General features: G+C 39.1%; 1 non-coding gene across 1 annotated transcript; it reads right to left on the bottom strand.

Annotated features, from left to right (window-relative positions):
- Positions 1-13,240: 13,240 nt before the first annotated feature.
- LOC132433021 (U6 spliceosomal RNA) lies at positions 13,241-13,347 on the bottom strand. The gene has a single exon (XR_009521062.1). It is a non-coding gene; the product is annotated as a U6 spliceosomal RNA (small nuclear RNA).
- Positions 13,348-15,920: the final 2,573 nt, after the last annotated feature.

Below are 15,920 nucleotides of genomic sequence, written 5' to 3'. Positions count from 1 at the left end.
CAGATCACGATGTAGGCTGTTGGCATCTGAAGTGGAGGCAATGCTGGAGGACTGAGCCCTTGACCCGTGGGGTCTGTGCTGACTCTGGGTACTTAGTGTCAGAATTGAATTGAGTTGCTGGACACTTAGCTGGTGTTGGAAAAGACACCACTCTTTTGGTATCAGAGAAAAGCAGACAGAGACAAATTACCTCACAAGGGTCACTGATTTGAAGTGTACACTATGTCCTGGAGGATGATGCCTCAATCTTGCAAGGTCTCACCTCTGAGAAAGCACTCTGTGTTTTGAACAGAACAGTCCATCCTTCTATTGGCCATCAGCTTTTGTGTAGTGAGGCATGTGTTACAACCAGTGGATTCCATGATCACGTGCCCAGTCTTATGCCCCTTTATCGTAAAGGGGATATTTCGGCCTATTGCAATATTATGTGGAAGCCTATGCTAGTGGATCAAACGCTGATCCTTGTGAACAGAAAGGGCAAACTCATACCCAGAATATATACTCATACATATCAAAATCTCTGCTCCTTCCCGGGTGGAAGGAGCCCAATGTGGTCAACTTGCTGCCAAGGGGCTGGCTGGTCTCAAAGAAAGATAGGGAAGTATCATGGAACAAGCGTTGATCCCTGCTGCTGGCAGGTTAGACATCCAATGAACCTCGGGAAGAGCTGTAGGGTTTGTGCATAGCCTCCATCCCTGTCACCTTGGCCACTCTGTTCCTGTATCCATTGTGCCTGCCCTGGGTGGCTGATGACAGAAGCTAGCTGATATCTACTGGTCAAGCCACTTTGTCTACCTGATGTGGTGATACATTTTGTGGTGGTTACATTCTGACGGGCATTAACGCATGCTACAGATGTCTTCACACTTGGTGCCCACTGCCCTGTAGCGATCCTTCTGCCTCTTTCTCCTAAGACTTCTGGGTCCTTGATCTTCCAACATTTCTCCTTCCAGGAGTCTGAGCAGATGGCCAGATAACTTGCTGCCACCCCTCTGTATTGATTCTAACCTCCGACCACTTCTTTTCCGACATAACGGTGGATGAACTGGTATTTTGCCTAAATTGTATCCAAAGGGAGGATTTCCTATCACCACTGTCTTTCAAGGCCACCTTTGAATGGGGTGTACCACAGTCACCATTCATTTTTGGCTCGTATCCCACATAATAGACTGATTATTACCAGCTACTTTATCATGGCCTGAACCAGAATTCCTTTAAATCAATTATATGGATATTTTTGGTGAAAACTCCTTTACACTAAAAATATTAATGTATCTCTTTATTTTTAAAACTCATCAAACAAACATGTCTTGAGGCTTGTTTTGTAGCAATGAGTGTACTTATGTTGGATTTCCAGCAAACTTTTACCAAAAATGCAGGATAGTTCTCTTTTTTTTTTTTTTTTTTTTTTTTTTTGCGGTACGCGGGCCTCTCACTGCTGTGGCCTCTCCCATTGCGGAGCACAGGCTCCGGACGCGCAGGCTCAGAGGCCATGGCTCACGGGCCTAGCCGCTCCGCGGCGTGTGGGATCTTGCCGGACCGGGGCACGAACCCCTGTCCCCTGCATCGGCAGGCGGACTCTCTTTGTCTGTTTTTATGGTACATATTCATACAGAAAAATCTACCAGAGTAAATAAATATCTTCTTCACACTAATTTTTTGCCTTAACCAAAAGACGAAGAAATGATCAGTTTTAATGATCAGATTTTGAAATACAGAAGCAAAAAAAATTATGGGTCCATCAAAGTCAGCGTCCCAGATTGGCATCCTTATCCCTCAATTTCTGGGTAAATTGTATAAAATTAATTATAATATCGCCAAGTTTAGCCTAGAACATAATTGTGTTAATGACAATGCTCAGAAGCAGTGTAACTGAACTAAAACCAACATAGAGTCAAAATTACAATGCAAATATGTCTTTTAAGAGAGCCATAAGCTTGAAGTGTGAATCTTCACTGCCTTAGAATTCTTTCTCCTTTCTTCATACATATATAGGTTTGTTTTCTGCAAATGTAGTTCTTGAGCACAGAAATTTTATGTTCATTGATATAAGCATTTGCAACCACTGCCTCAGCGTACATGGGTGAGTTTTTTAAAAGAACATGGTCAAGGAGGAACCAGAAGTGTTTGGCAAGGCTGTGTACAGCCCCCTGTTCTGGATGGAGAAGGGACGTGAAAATGGGGACATATCTGTTCCTAGCGTGTGGTTTTTTCAGCGGATCATAGTGCTTTACAATGGCTTGGCTTTCTCTTTCTCTTGGAAACTTTCTGGGCCTGAAAACATCATTCCAGATGTTTTCTCTGACATCTGAATATTGATCTTTCCTTACCCGGCAATATTCCTATATAACCACAGGTCTATGTCCTTGCTGTGAGAGGCAACTCCAGAAATTTGGAGACTAGAAGGGAGAAATAGAAGAAACAGCAGAATGACCACTTAGGAGTGTCAACTAATGACCACTTAGGAGTGTCAACTAAGGAAAGCACGAAGTCTATCTATACTTATATCAGGCTCTGCCAAAGAGACAAGTAACAGTAAATTAGCCAAAAAAACACACTGAAGAGTCAAACACAATCAGGGTTTCTGTCAGATTCTGGCAGTGATTCTGAGGGGATCTTGTGCAAATAAAGAAACCTTTCTGTACTGTTCTGTTTTAAATCACATAAACAGTGAAAATAAAGACATAAAGATTAATATGCATGTGTATACGTATAACTGTGGTTGCGATACCTCTTTCTGTTTACAAAGCAAAGCAGTTCAGCTAATTATATCCACCAAAACACAGTGAAACAACCCAAACATTTTATGAAGATAATTTATTTTGGCTTATCTATTCTGTTTCTATTTATATTACACTGCATAACAGTACTTGGCCCTTCTTTGTATATGGAAAAATGTCATTTTCAACTTGTACTGAGAATCCCTGTCAATATAGGCTATCACAATTAAAGCAGTTTTCTTTTAATTTAAAAGGACAACTCAAGAGATGAATTTCTGATATAAAAGTTATTTAACTTAAGTAACTAACTGCACAGTTGGTTATTTTTCTAATCCTAGGATGATGTTTATAAAATATTTTCCCTCACAGCTTTAAAAACAGATTTTTTTTCTAATTGTATTTTTCTTCCAATTTCCATTTACCTTTTCTTTTTCTTGCACACTTATGGGTGTGAAACTGTCATTGTTTTTTTCTTAGGAAAAGAAGACCAACAAGCAATTTTACATGAAAAAAGCAAACAAACATTTTCTCAGGATGTCTTGTACTTTATAAGAAATATCATAGTACTATGTATCAAAATAAATTAGCTTAGGTCCAAATATTGTATACATATATGCCCATTAAATATTTACCTTTTCTTGAAAATATATTTCTTAGTGAATATATATATATATATATTTTTTTTTCTTTTCCTCCTGTTCATGTTGAGATGTCATCATCTCAGTCATATTGGTAAGTTTAGGAAGAATAAAATATTTATGACTGGTAAATAGTGCACGTTTGGAGATTTTTTTAAATGTTAGAAAACCCAAATCTACCTCCATTTTCCTGGAACCATCCTGGACACTTCTATCACAAGACTCTCTAAATGCCAAAATGCATTGGTTAAGGATTTCCAGAATTCTCCCCAGGTCATTCAGATCCACAGACAAGATGGGTTAAAGAGATGAATTGCTCTATTTTTTTTTTTTTTTTCTTGCGGTACGTGAGCCTCTCACTGTTGTGGCCTCTCCCGTTGCGGAGCACAGGCTCCGGAAGCACAGGCTCAGCGGCCATAGCTCACGGGCCCACCCGCTCCGCGGCATGTAGGATCTTCCCGGACCGGGGCACGAACCCGTGTCCCCTGCAACGGCAGGCGGACTCTCAACCACTGCGCCACCAGGGAAGCCCGAATTGCTCTATTTTATTTCTTATTGGTGTAAGGCAGAGAAAAACTTTTCTGAAGTGTTTGGTGTGTATCATGTTCGTCAGTATCCTGATTTCTCTGCCACTCTTTTATTAATATTAATTAGGCTATACTTGTGTTATTTTATATCTTAGCTCAGCAGAACATTGTTAAGCTATTATAACCAGGAGGAAGAGGCTAGAATATGAAGATTTCAGAAGAAATAAAATTTTAATCAACTCTAAATAGCAGGTAAAAAGTAGGAAAAAAAAGAGTGCTTTTTCCTCACTTGGAAATCAATGAGCTGCTCAGTATTAGCCAAAACCAAACGATGGGTCCCACATAAAAAGATTCCATTTGGAGAAGTTGCCTGTGATAGTAAAAAACTCTAAAAAGTTGCAATATATTAAAAAAGAGTAGACAGAACTTTCAAAATTTGATCTATTTTTCTTGGTCAAGAGGAATCAAAGGGTCTAAACAAGTAGTTTAAGAATATACTGAAAGAGGAGAAACTCTTCAGGAATGGTGGAATAAGGACCTCTGAAAATTTGTTCTCACATAAAAGCAATGAGAGCATCAGCCCCCAAAATTGTCAAAATCAGTGTTTTCAGAATTCTGGAAATTAATCAAACACTTGCAAAAATTTGAGTCACATTTATTGAAGAAAAACAGGTGACTCTTGATAAGAACAGTGAGCTTTGTGGCATTTTATCTTCCCCAATCTCCATCTTCTTCTCTCTAGTTTCATAGGAGTCTTGAAAACCAATACCCTTGCGATCACAGTGGGTGTGAAAAACAGGAGCCTAGCAGCCACTGGAGGGAGTAAAGTGGTTCTGGAGCATCCCCCCAAATGTGCCATTCCCAGAGAACTGTCGTTATTTGACCTGTCCGACAGCTTCCTGAAAATCTCCACTCACAGAGCTTGTCTTTATTTGACCTCATGAAGAACTCAGTGCAGATGGCCTTTTTCCTGGGGCACTTGTCAAAAAACTTTCAGTGGTAGTCGTTTAACATTGTAGCTGCCTGAGGTCATGATACCCAGTGATGAATAAGAAACTTAAAAGATAAAGCCGGGGAATGAGATGTCCATAGGGAACTTTGAAAAACTCTGCCATATTCTTGAGAATCTAGGAGGCCACGTGCATTTGCAAGACTGCGCACATTCACGGGAAAGACCTGAGAGAAGACCCTAATCTCTCACCTTTGGCTGACCTTGAGGGCCTGTGCAAGCAGGAAGTAAAGGCTAAACAGTTTTAAACTGCCAGAGCATTGAATGTGTATCCCAACATGGACACAAAGCTTCTTGAGAAACGCTGGGAGACATTTGTTCAAGGCATTTGGGAAATTGATGTCCAATTGTTAGATGATAACTAAGCTAACCAGGCAGAGACTTTAGTGGTTAGACCCAACAAAGAATACACACTTTAAAGAATTACTTCATCAAGTTACTAAGCAAAGAAGCAACAACAACAATAATAAACACCTATAAGCACCAAGGAGAGGGGGAATTTGAATTCCAGAGTTGCCACATTATAATATTTTAAGAGTCCAGTTTTAACAAATTTCTTACAAAAAATAAGAGTCATACAAAGAAACAGAAAAGCCCATGCGCAGGGCAGTCAAAAGAAACTCTCCCTGAGAAAGCCCACAAGTTGGACTTACTAGACAAAGACTTCAAATCAGGAATTATAAATACTTTCAAAGAACTAAAAGAAGCCATATCTAAATAAATAATGAAGGAAAGTATGATAATGATGCCCAACCAAATAGAGATTACCAATAAAAAGATAGAAATTATACAAAAAAGCATCAATTAGAAATTCTGGAGTTGAAAAGTACAACTGAATGAAAAATTTGCTAAGGGGCTCAACAGCAGATCTGAGCTGGCAGAAGAAAGGATAACCCTGAGCTTGGGGATAGAATTGAGATTATCCAGCTTGGGAAACTGAGCAGGAACAGTGAAAGACGAAAAATGAACAGAGACTCAGAGACCTATGGACAACACAAGTGTACAAATATATTTATAATGGGAGTCAAAGAAGGAAGAGAGAAAGAAAAAAATAGGAAGATATTTCAAGAAATTATGGCTGAAGTTTCCCAAATTTGATGAAAAACATTAGTCTACACATCACGGCAGTTCAATAAACTCCAAGTAGGAAAACTCAATTAGGCATACACCTATAAACATTTCATGTCAAACTGTCAAAAGCAAAAGCCGAATGAATACATTACAAATACAATACAAAATCATTTGTGTTTCTATACACTTGCAATGAACAATCCAAAAATAAAATTAAAAAACAATTCCATTTATAACAGTATCAAGATAAAATACTTATGAGTAAATTTAACAAAACAAAAGCCAGAGTTGAACCTTGAAAACTGCAAAGCATCACTGAAGGAAATTAAAGGAGACCTACACAAATGGGAAGACATCCTATGTTCATGAATTGGAAGACTTAACATTAAGATGGCAACCTTCCAAACTGATCTAAAGATTCAGTGCAATCTCTTTCAAAATTGCAGCTGCTTTTTTTTTTTTTTTTTACAGAAATTGGCAAGCTGATCCTAAAATTCATATGGAATTACAAAAGGCCCAGAATAGCCAAAACAATCTTGAAAAAGAAAATAAAGTAGGAGGGCTCATACTTCCTGATTTCAAAAATTATGACAAAGCTGTAGTAATCAAGACAGTGAGGTACTGGCATAAAGCTACACATATAGATCAGCAGAATAAAAAAATTCAGCGTCCAGAAGTAAGCCCATACATTTATAGTCAACTGATTTTTGACAAGTGTGCCAAGAAAATTAAATGGGAAAGAATGATCTTTTCAACAAATGTACTGAGACAGTTGAATATCCACATACAAACAAAGTCGGATTTTCATCCTACACCATATGCGAAGATTAACTCAAAATGGATCAGTCTTAAGTACAGAGGTAAAAATATGAAACTCTTAGAAGAAAATGTAAATCTTTATTAACCTTGTATTAGTCTGCAGTAGATCAATCTCGGTCCACAAACTGTGGCGTGCAAGAAGTGTAACTTTAAGTATAGCATAGATGTTAAGGTCTCAGATGGTGCTGCCAGACTGCCTGGGTTCAAGTCCTAGCTCTGTGTCTTGCTGAGATTAAAACATTTGTTAATAATTCTTAAATATTACCCTGCTAAAAGGAAAATACAAATGCCAAGAATATTTTGATCGTTGGTAGCATTATTGGGATAAGTGAATAGCTTATTAGGTGATTACACTGATTATTTGTTATATATAACTTCTAGTATGTTTGTAAAAATAGTCTCTTTACTTTCTGGTCATATTTTTCTATAGAATCACAGATTTTAGAGATAGAATGGATCTTACAAATCTTTGTATAAAGGTGAGACATCTAACACTGTCATCCCTTGACTCTCCCAAGGTCACATAAGTAGTTAGTGACAACAGTTAATTGAAAAAGACAACTAGAGGTCCGCTATGTGGGTAATCTGGGTCACGTTCTCATCCTCTAGAGACCTTCTTCAACAATAGACTACACTTGACCTCAAGCTCTAGCTCTCCACTTAATATGATTTCCCCAACATATTTTTCAGCTTTGGGTTTTGGGACTTTCCATTTTCCTTTTTGCCCAATACTACAAAGCCTAATGCTTAAAGCTGATTTACTGTATCTCTGCTCTATTGAATTGTGATTGGTATACTTAGGTTGTTTCAGCTGAGTGTTTTTGTTTTTGACAATATGCTTTTCCTAAAAGTATTTATAATGATGACATAAAAGCCTTCAGGTGATAGTCCAGGGTATCTTCAGTTAGCTCAAAACACCATTACATTTTCAAATTAATTTTCATTAAAAAATAGACCATGGGCTTCCCTGGTGGCGCAGTGGTTGAGAGTCCGCCTGCCAAGGCAGGGGACACAGGTTCGTGCCCCGGTCCGGGAAGATCTCGCATGCCACAGAGCGGCTGGGCCCGTGAGCCATGGCTGCTGAGCCTGCGCGTCCGGAGCCTGTGCTCTGCAACGCGAGAGGCCACAACAGTGAGAGGCCCACGTACCGCAAAAAAAAAAAAAAAAAAAAAATCATATGTAATGTTTCTGTGATGACGATGTCAGGCATTGTTCTAGCTTAGGTTTGCCACATTTAGTAAATAAAAATATAGCATATCCAGGTAAATTTGAATTTCAGATAAACAACAAGTAAACCAACTGTTGCCCAGGACATACCTATATTAAAACAAATTATTCACTCTTTGTCTGAAATTAAAATAGTACTAGATAGCTTTTATTTTACCTGGTAATACTAACTTAGGTGCGTAAGGTACATCATGAATAGAAGATTCATGCTGTCATAGAACTTATATTTTTAGAGGGGAGAGATGGACAATACAATGAACATAATTAATAAGTAAACTATATAGTATGTTAGAAGATAAATGCTTTAGAATAAAAGAAGAGAGCAGGATCCCTTAACCTAGGTGTGAGGGCAGGTTCTCATTTTCAATAGGGTTGTTGGTGAGATAAGCCTCATTGAGAGGCAAGATTTGAACAAGGACTTGGAGCATTTTTCCAGATGCTCTTTAGGGCAAGAGTATTCCAGGCTGAGGGACAGTGTTTAAAATACTGAGGAACAGCAAGGAACCAGTTGGCTACAGTAAAGTGAGTGGTAGGAGAGAAAATGGGGGCCCAGACCACAGGGTCTGGGAAGCCATTGTAGCGACTTTGGAGCCATTGCAGGATTTTGTGCAGAGGTGTGATATGACCTGACTTATCTTTTTAAAGATCACTCTAGATGATAGAGTGATAAGGCTAAAAGCAGGGAGACTATTAAGAGGTGATCATAATCATCAAGGTGAGAGGTGAAGGGGCGCAGACTATGGCGGTGGCAGTAGAAGTGGGGGGAAATGGTGAGATTCCAGAGATAGATTGAAGGTTGAACCAACGGAATTTCCTAAAGATTGAATATGAGATGTGACAGAAAGAAGAACTTACGGGTGATAGCAAAGATTTTACGCTAAGCACATGCCATGAAAAGCCCTAACCTTCAGACTGGAGATATTTTTAAGGAGCTATGCATTGAAAGCTCTAAGGACTAATTGTGATTACCTCGAAGTGTCATTTAAATAATATATTTATTTAATCTATGGACACAAATTAGGGCATGACCTACTGCTTCTTTGGGGAATCTGAAGGCAACTGGACTGTCGTATACTATAAATAGATTTTTGTGGAGATATTTTATTTTACTCCACCTGTCAGAATAAACAGCAGGGCAGACAGCTTTCCAGCTTACCAAATGTTACCAAGCCCTGACTGCTTCAGCCTCAACGTAATTATATCCTTTTTATTTATTGATAAACACCATATGCCTGTCATGTCAGAGATCAGAGAATGTCAAGGAGTCATTCATTAGACTTTGCTACAAAGCCTCCCTCATTATTCTCCACTTCGTTCATTCTTGCTAAGCCTTCACGTCTGAGGACCTCTGTCCCTAGGGGATTCACAACAGGTTATTCAACTCAAAGCATGTTTTGACAGTTGAGCCATTGGTTTTATCACTAATCTGCAACTCCCTTCTTTCAATTATTTGCCCTGATGTAGAGGAGCCATGATTCAGATGATTCAAAGAAAGAGAGAAAGAAGATAATAAAAATTATTTATAATTAGTTTAGAAAAATATAAATTGCCCTTGAAACACTTCACTCTTCCTAATTCTGGTTGACACAGACTAAATTTAAAGTTGATTTGCATCCTCTGAGCCTATGTGAGCTAGAGAGGAGGGAGTTTTGTTTAGTATGACAGATGGCAGGGTGATACTGTTTTGGGATTAAAAAGAAAATATATTGTAGCATTTCCATTTAAAAAGGGCTCTGCTTTTGTTATAAACACATGGGAATACATGAGATGATAATGGTGGTGATGATCATCAGAAAAATAGCAAGAACAATAATAGCTAATAACGTATTTAACTTTTAACATGTGCCACATACTGCTCTAGGCACTCCACGTATGTTAATCCTGTTAATCCTCGTATGAGGTCTGTATTATTATTCCTCATATTTTACAAATGAGGGAACTGATGTTCAAAGAACATAGGTAACTTGCTCAAGGTCACATAGTCAACATGTGGCAGAGCTGGGATTCGAATCCAGATGGTCTGATTTCACACTTTTAACTTCCATATGATGTCAAATCATATGAAAATATCAACAATAAAATATAATACGTTATTTCGCTTGATAGAAAGGGAAATGCCTAGGTGTCATAACAGAGAAGAAACTCACAGTTGGAGTCATGACAAGAAATGAAGCAGTAAAGCCCCAGGGACTACCAGACCCAAATACAGATACTAAGAACTAGGGAGGATTTTACTGTCCCAATGGGGAACAGGACACATCAACTTGAACCTATGCAGGGAGGGGAGCTTGGAATGAAGCTCTTTATTACATCTGGGAATATTTGAGTCTTGCCTTGTATGTTGGACAGAAAAACTTTGCCCAACAACCCAGAAAGCTAAAAAGAATTTTGTTGTCTTCTTAGAGCAATGATGGGCAAAGGTATTTGTAAATTTGTGAGCAAACCTAAATAAGGGAAAAAACAAAATTCCAAACCTGTGTTCCATGTGGGTATGAAGTCCACATTTTTTATTACCCACAGTGTAAAGGAACATGAAGCTTAGAAACAGACATAAAAATTAGTCCACAGTCAGTAGTATGTCCGGGGCTTTGACACAAGGAAATGCAAAAGGATCTGTAGGGACAGTTCCACCTCTCAGGATTAAGTGGTGCCCTTGGGGGTGGGAGGGAAACAATGTGAATTACCAGTAAAAAATTATGGACGACACAAAGAAATGAGCTCCTGTGAGGATGAGTCGATAGAAAAAACAGGTACTATGCCAGGTATCAGACATAAGAGATAACTGGGAAAATGCTATAAGTATATTTTAAATTGTTAAAGAGACAAAAGAAAGAACAAAGAATGCATTGCAAGATAGGATACTGTGAGTTAAAAGGAACCAAAGAGAACTTCAGGAAATGAAAAAATTAAAATAAAAACTCAATCAATAAGTAAACAAGAGATTTGATACAGATGAATGGCGAAGTAATGTGCCTGTGGTAGAGCTGAGGAATTCATCCAAAGAGAAGAAGATATGGGAGGAGGGGGGAATTATTATAAAGAGATAGAAAATGAGAGATTAAGAAACATAGAAGACTGAATCAGAAGGCGTAACATATGCCTAATAGGAGATCCACACTGAAGAAACAGTATTTGAAGAGAGGCAATATTTAAAGAGATAATAGATGGCTGTTTCTCAAATCAAAGAAAAACATGCAGGTGAAAACCAAATTATGAACAGAATAAATAAAAATAAATCCACACCTAAATACATTGGAGTAAAACTACAGCACACCAAAGAAAAACAGAAAAATTTGAAAAGAGACGAATAGAAAATATATGTAATAGAGTGCTATACTGGGGGCTTCCCTGGTGGCACAGTGGTTGAGAGTCCGCCTGCTGATGCAGGGGACACGGGTTTGTGCCCCGGTCCGGGAAGATCCCACATGCCGCAGAGTGGCTGGGCCCGTGAGCCATGGCCGCTGAGCCTGCGCGTCCAGAGCCTGTGCTCCGCAACGGGAGAGGCCACAACAGTGAGAAGGCCGCGTACCGCAAAAAATAATAATAATAATAATAGAGTGCTATATTGGGACTCTTTCTGTCTCAATTTCTGCAGAGGCCACTTAAGATCAACAACAAAATAATAAGGAGCATACAAAGAGAGGTACTAAACTCCCTATGCAGGATGTGGAAAGGGAGTAATGAGTAAAAACTAAGTGACTTTCCCCCTTCATCTTGATGTAGACCATTTAGAAACATTTCCTTTGTAGCCTGGAATGTTGATTTTGTTTTTTTGCAAATCTCAGTGTGTGTTTGCAATGAATATGTATCGTCTTTCACATTAATTTTTATTGGAGTATAATTGCTTTACAATGTTGTGTTAGTTTCTACTGTACAGAAAAGTAAATCAGCTATACATATACATATATCCCCTCTTTTTTGGATTTCCTTCCTATTTATTTATTTATTCATTTAACATCTTTATTGGAGTATAATTGCTTTACAATGTTGTTGGTCTGTATGAAAAAGTGAATCAGCTGTATGTATACATATATCCCCATATCCCCTCCCTCTTGCGTCTCCCTCCACCTTCCCTATCCCACCCCTCTAGGTGGTCACAAAGCACAGAGCTGATCTCCCTGTGCTATGCAGCTGCTTCCCACTAGCTATCTATTTTACATTTGGTAGTGTATATATATCAGTGCTACTTTCTCACTTCATCCCAGCTTACCCTTCCCCCTCCCCGTGTCCTCAAGTCCATTCTCTATGTCTGCGTCTTTATTCCAGTCCTGCCTCTAGGTTTATCAGAACCATTCTTTTTTAGATTCCATATATATGTGTTAGCATACGGTATTTGTTTTTCTCTTTCTGACTTACTTCACTCTGTATAACAGACTCTGGGTCCATCCACCTCACTACAAATAACTCAATTTCGTTTCTTTCTATGGCTGAGTAATATTCCATTGTATATATGTGCCACATCCTTTATCCATTCATCTGTTGATGGACACTTAGGTTGCTTCCATGTCCGGGCTACTGTAAATAGTGCTGCAGTGAATATTGTAGTACATGTCTCTTTTTGAATTATGGTTTTCTCAGGGTATATGCCCAGTAGTGGGATTGCTGGATCACATGGTAGCTCTAGTTTTAGTTTTTCAAGGAACCTCCATGTTGTTCTCCATAGTAGCTGTATCAATTTACATTCCCACCAACGGTGCAAGAGGCTTCCCCTTACTCCACACCCTCTCCAGCATTTATTGTTTGTAGGTTTTTTGATGGTGGCCATTCTGACTGGTGTGAGGTGATACCTCATTGCGGTTTTGATTTGCATGTCTCTAATGATTAGTGATGTTGAGCATCCTTTCATGTGTTTGTTGGCAGTCTGTATATCTTCTTTGGAGAAATGTCTGTTTAGGTCTTCTGCCCATTTTTGGATTGGGTTGTTTGTTTTTTTGATATTGAGCTGCATGAGCTGCTTGTAAATTTTGGAGATTAATCCTTTGTCAGTTGCTTCGTTTGCAAATATTTTCTCCTATTCTGAGGGTTGTCTTTTCATCTTGTTTATGGTTTCCTTTGCTGTGCAAAAGCTTTTAAGTTTCATTAGGTCCCATTTGTTTATTTTTGTTTTTATTTCCATTTCTCCAGGAGGTGGGTCATAAAGGATCTTGCTGTGATCTATGTCATAGAGTGTTTCTTCTGAGTTGTATAGTGTCTGGCTTTACATTTAGGTCTTTACTCCACTTTGAGTTTAAAAATATGGAACATTTCATGATTTTGTGTGTCATCCTTGTGCAGGGGCCATGCTAATCTTCTCTGTATCATTCCAACTTTAGTATATGTGCTGCCGAAGCGAGCACTTCCTTCCCATTTAGGTCACCACAGAGCACTGAGCAGAGTTCCCTGAGCTATACAGTAGGTTCTCATTAGTTATCTATTTTACACATAGTATCAATAGTGTATATATGTCAACCCCAATCTCCCAACTCATCCCCCCTTCCCTCCCTTGCTGTCCATAGTCCATATGTTTGTTCTCTATGTCTGTGTCTCTATTTCTGCTTTGCCAATAAGATCATCTATACCATTTTTCTAGATTCCACATATATGCGTTAATATATGATAATTGTTTTTCCTTTCTGACTTACTTCACTCTGTATGACAGTCTCGAGGTCCATCCATGTCTCTACAAATAACCCAATGGAGTAATATTCCATTTTTTATGGTGGAGTAATATTCCATTTTATATATATGTACCACATCTTCTTTATCCATTCCTCTGTTGATGGACACTTAGGTGGCTTCCGTGTCCTGGCTACTGTAAATAGTGCTGCAGTGAAAAGCAGTGCGTGTTACACCAGCCCATGATGTGCCCTGAGCAATGACTACACATTCCTTCCGAGAGTCTATGCTTGGCTGCCCCAAGCAGAAACTTCCTTTGAGATTTGGGTTCTCCCTCTTTTCTAGAAAATAAATACATGCTTGTTTCTTGTAATAAAAAATTGTTTTAACTTACTTATCTTAAAGTAATATTTAAGATTTCAAAGAAGTAGCCTAGTTATGCTACAGCTTCGGGTATTTCCTGGCAGTTGTATCCCCAAGATTTGGTCATTCTGTTTAAGAATCTGAGGTTATAGTGTTGCCTTGGGGGTCAGAAGGACTAGATTTTACTCTTGTCTTTGCTCCCCATTCATGCTAGTGTCGTAGAAGTTATTTGAACTGCCTAGACCTCCGTTTTCATGCCTGTAGGGGATTGGACTAGACCATCTCTACAATTCTTTCTGGTTCTGAGCCTCGAGGGATCTCTTCCAGTCCTTAGCTTACTAGGTTCAACTTTGGCATTTGCCTATGAGCAGACATTCTCTTGAGCTCCTCTACCATCACTCAGGCATGTCGAGGGCTCCTTTTCCTGATCCATCCTAGAGGAGGAGAGCCAATTTTCCTTTACAAGCTGATCACACAGATTGGTAGAGTCCAATTTATATACAGCCAGGCATGGTTTCTCCTTGTAAGACAGCACTGATGCAGCAAACAAAGACAGGATAGGAAGGTATGTGCCCTAAACAATCAAACTAGAGACAATGCCAATAGAATTTTATTCTTTAGTATTCCAAAGTAACATACTTTTCATGGGGAGATTGATGGACTTTGGCCTACTAACAGATGCAGGGGTTTGGTTTGGGTTTTTGTTTTTCTTCCGACTCCATCAGCTTTGAAACTGAGAATGGAAATGAGACACCTGCATTAATAAAACAACAAGGTGGCGTTTGGACACTTAAACTAAACAAAAGAAATTGAACCTGGGAGTGAATTACTTATTTATGACCTCTCCTGTCAAGTTAACTATCCTCTTGTGAGGCCTGGGATACTCTCTTTATTGGTCCTTAAGGCAAGTGGGAAGGGTTCTGTGATGGTCTGTGGCTTAGGTCAATAGTGAGCTGGTTATGGGGGGTCATTTGGTTCAAAGCTTCCTTATAAGGAAACGTACACCCTCCCATCTTTTCTTGAAGACATTCTGAAGGGACTTGTGATAAGCAGGATATATGGCTCAGGAATTTCACTGTATATCCAGGAGGCAATGACAAGATTAAACCAGAGTGGAACAAGGCCAGAGGTCTTAATCAACTCTGCAAAGGAGAAACTCCTGAGGAGCTGGTGACAGCCTGATTTCTTGCATCTGTTATAACCGACCTGGGAGAAGCATAAGTGAACACAGGGCATTGGGCAAAGTTTCTCTGCCAAGGATCTTGAGGTGCTGAATCACCTAAATGGTCTCATCTATCTCTGGTTTCTACTATTGGCCCCTAAAAAGACTACAGCAGTTCTCATGTAACCTTGTTTAATGTCATTTAAATAAAGATCACCTTGACTCAGATGTCATCTCATAGAACAGACATATTTCACAATCTCTAATGAATCCTTAATAGGATTTTTACATACATGCATATATGCATATGAAACGTAAGTCTTGTTACTGTCCCAAGTTTACTTAAACATAGCTCATTGCGGTTGCACATGGGTATATCCCATGTGGAAAGCGTTTATATATACATACATGCATTTTGTCTTGGTATAAAATCAATTCTGCCATAGAGCATTTTCTCCTTGTCTTGTCAGTAGGAAGAAAAGGTCAGGTTTTCAGAGGGATAGAAGATAATCCCACAGAGGAAAGACTCATCTTCCCAGCCACACTTTACCAAGAAGTCATGCATTCCCACTCCGATCTACAAAGGTATGATAGGTCATCTTTTCACGGTGCTGACAACAGGGACTATTGGAACCCAAGATGAAGGAGAGATCGAAGGATTTGAGAATTAGAGGATATCAGGTCAGACACAAGGCCTGACAGGTAAGGTGGCTACTGGCTTCTTAGGCAGGAGGGCCAGCAAGACTAGAAATATTTGAACCCTAAGATCATTGCTTATTGATAAGGCCC

Source organism: Delphinus delphis, chromosome 10, assembly GCF_949987515.2.
Source record: "Delphinus delphis chromosome 10, mDelDel1.2, whole genome shotgun sequence".
Lineage (NCBI taxonomy): Eukaryota > Metazoa > Chordata > Mammalia > Artiodactyla > Delphinidae > Delphinus > Delphinus delphis.
The sequence above is the reverse complement of the archived record's forward strand: the minus strand, read 5'-3'. Positions and strand labels throughout refer to the sequence as shown.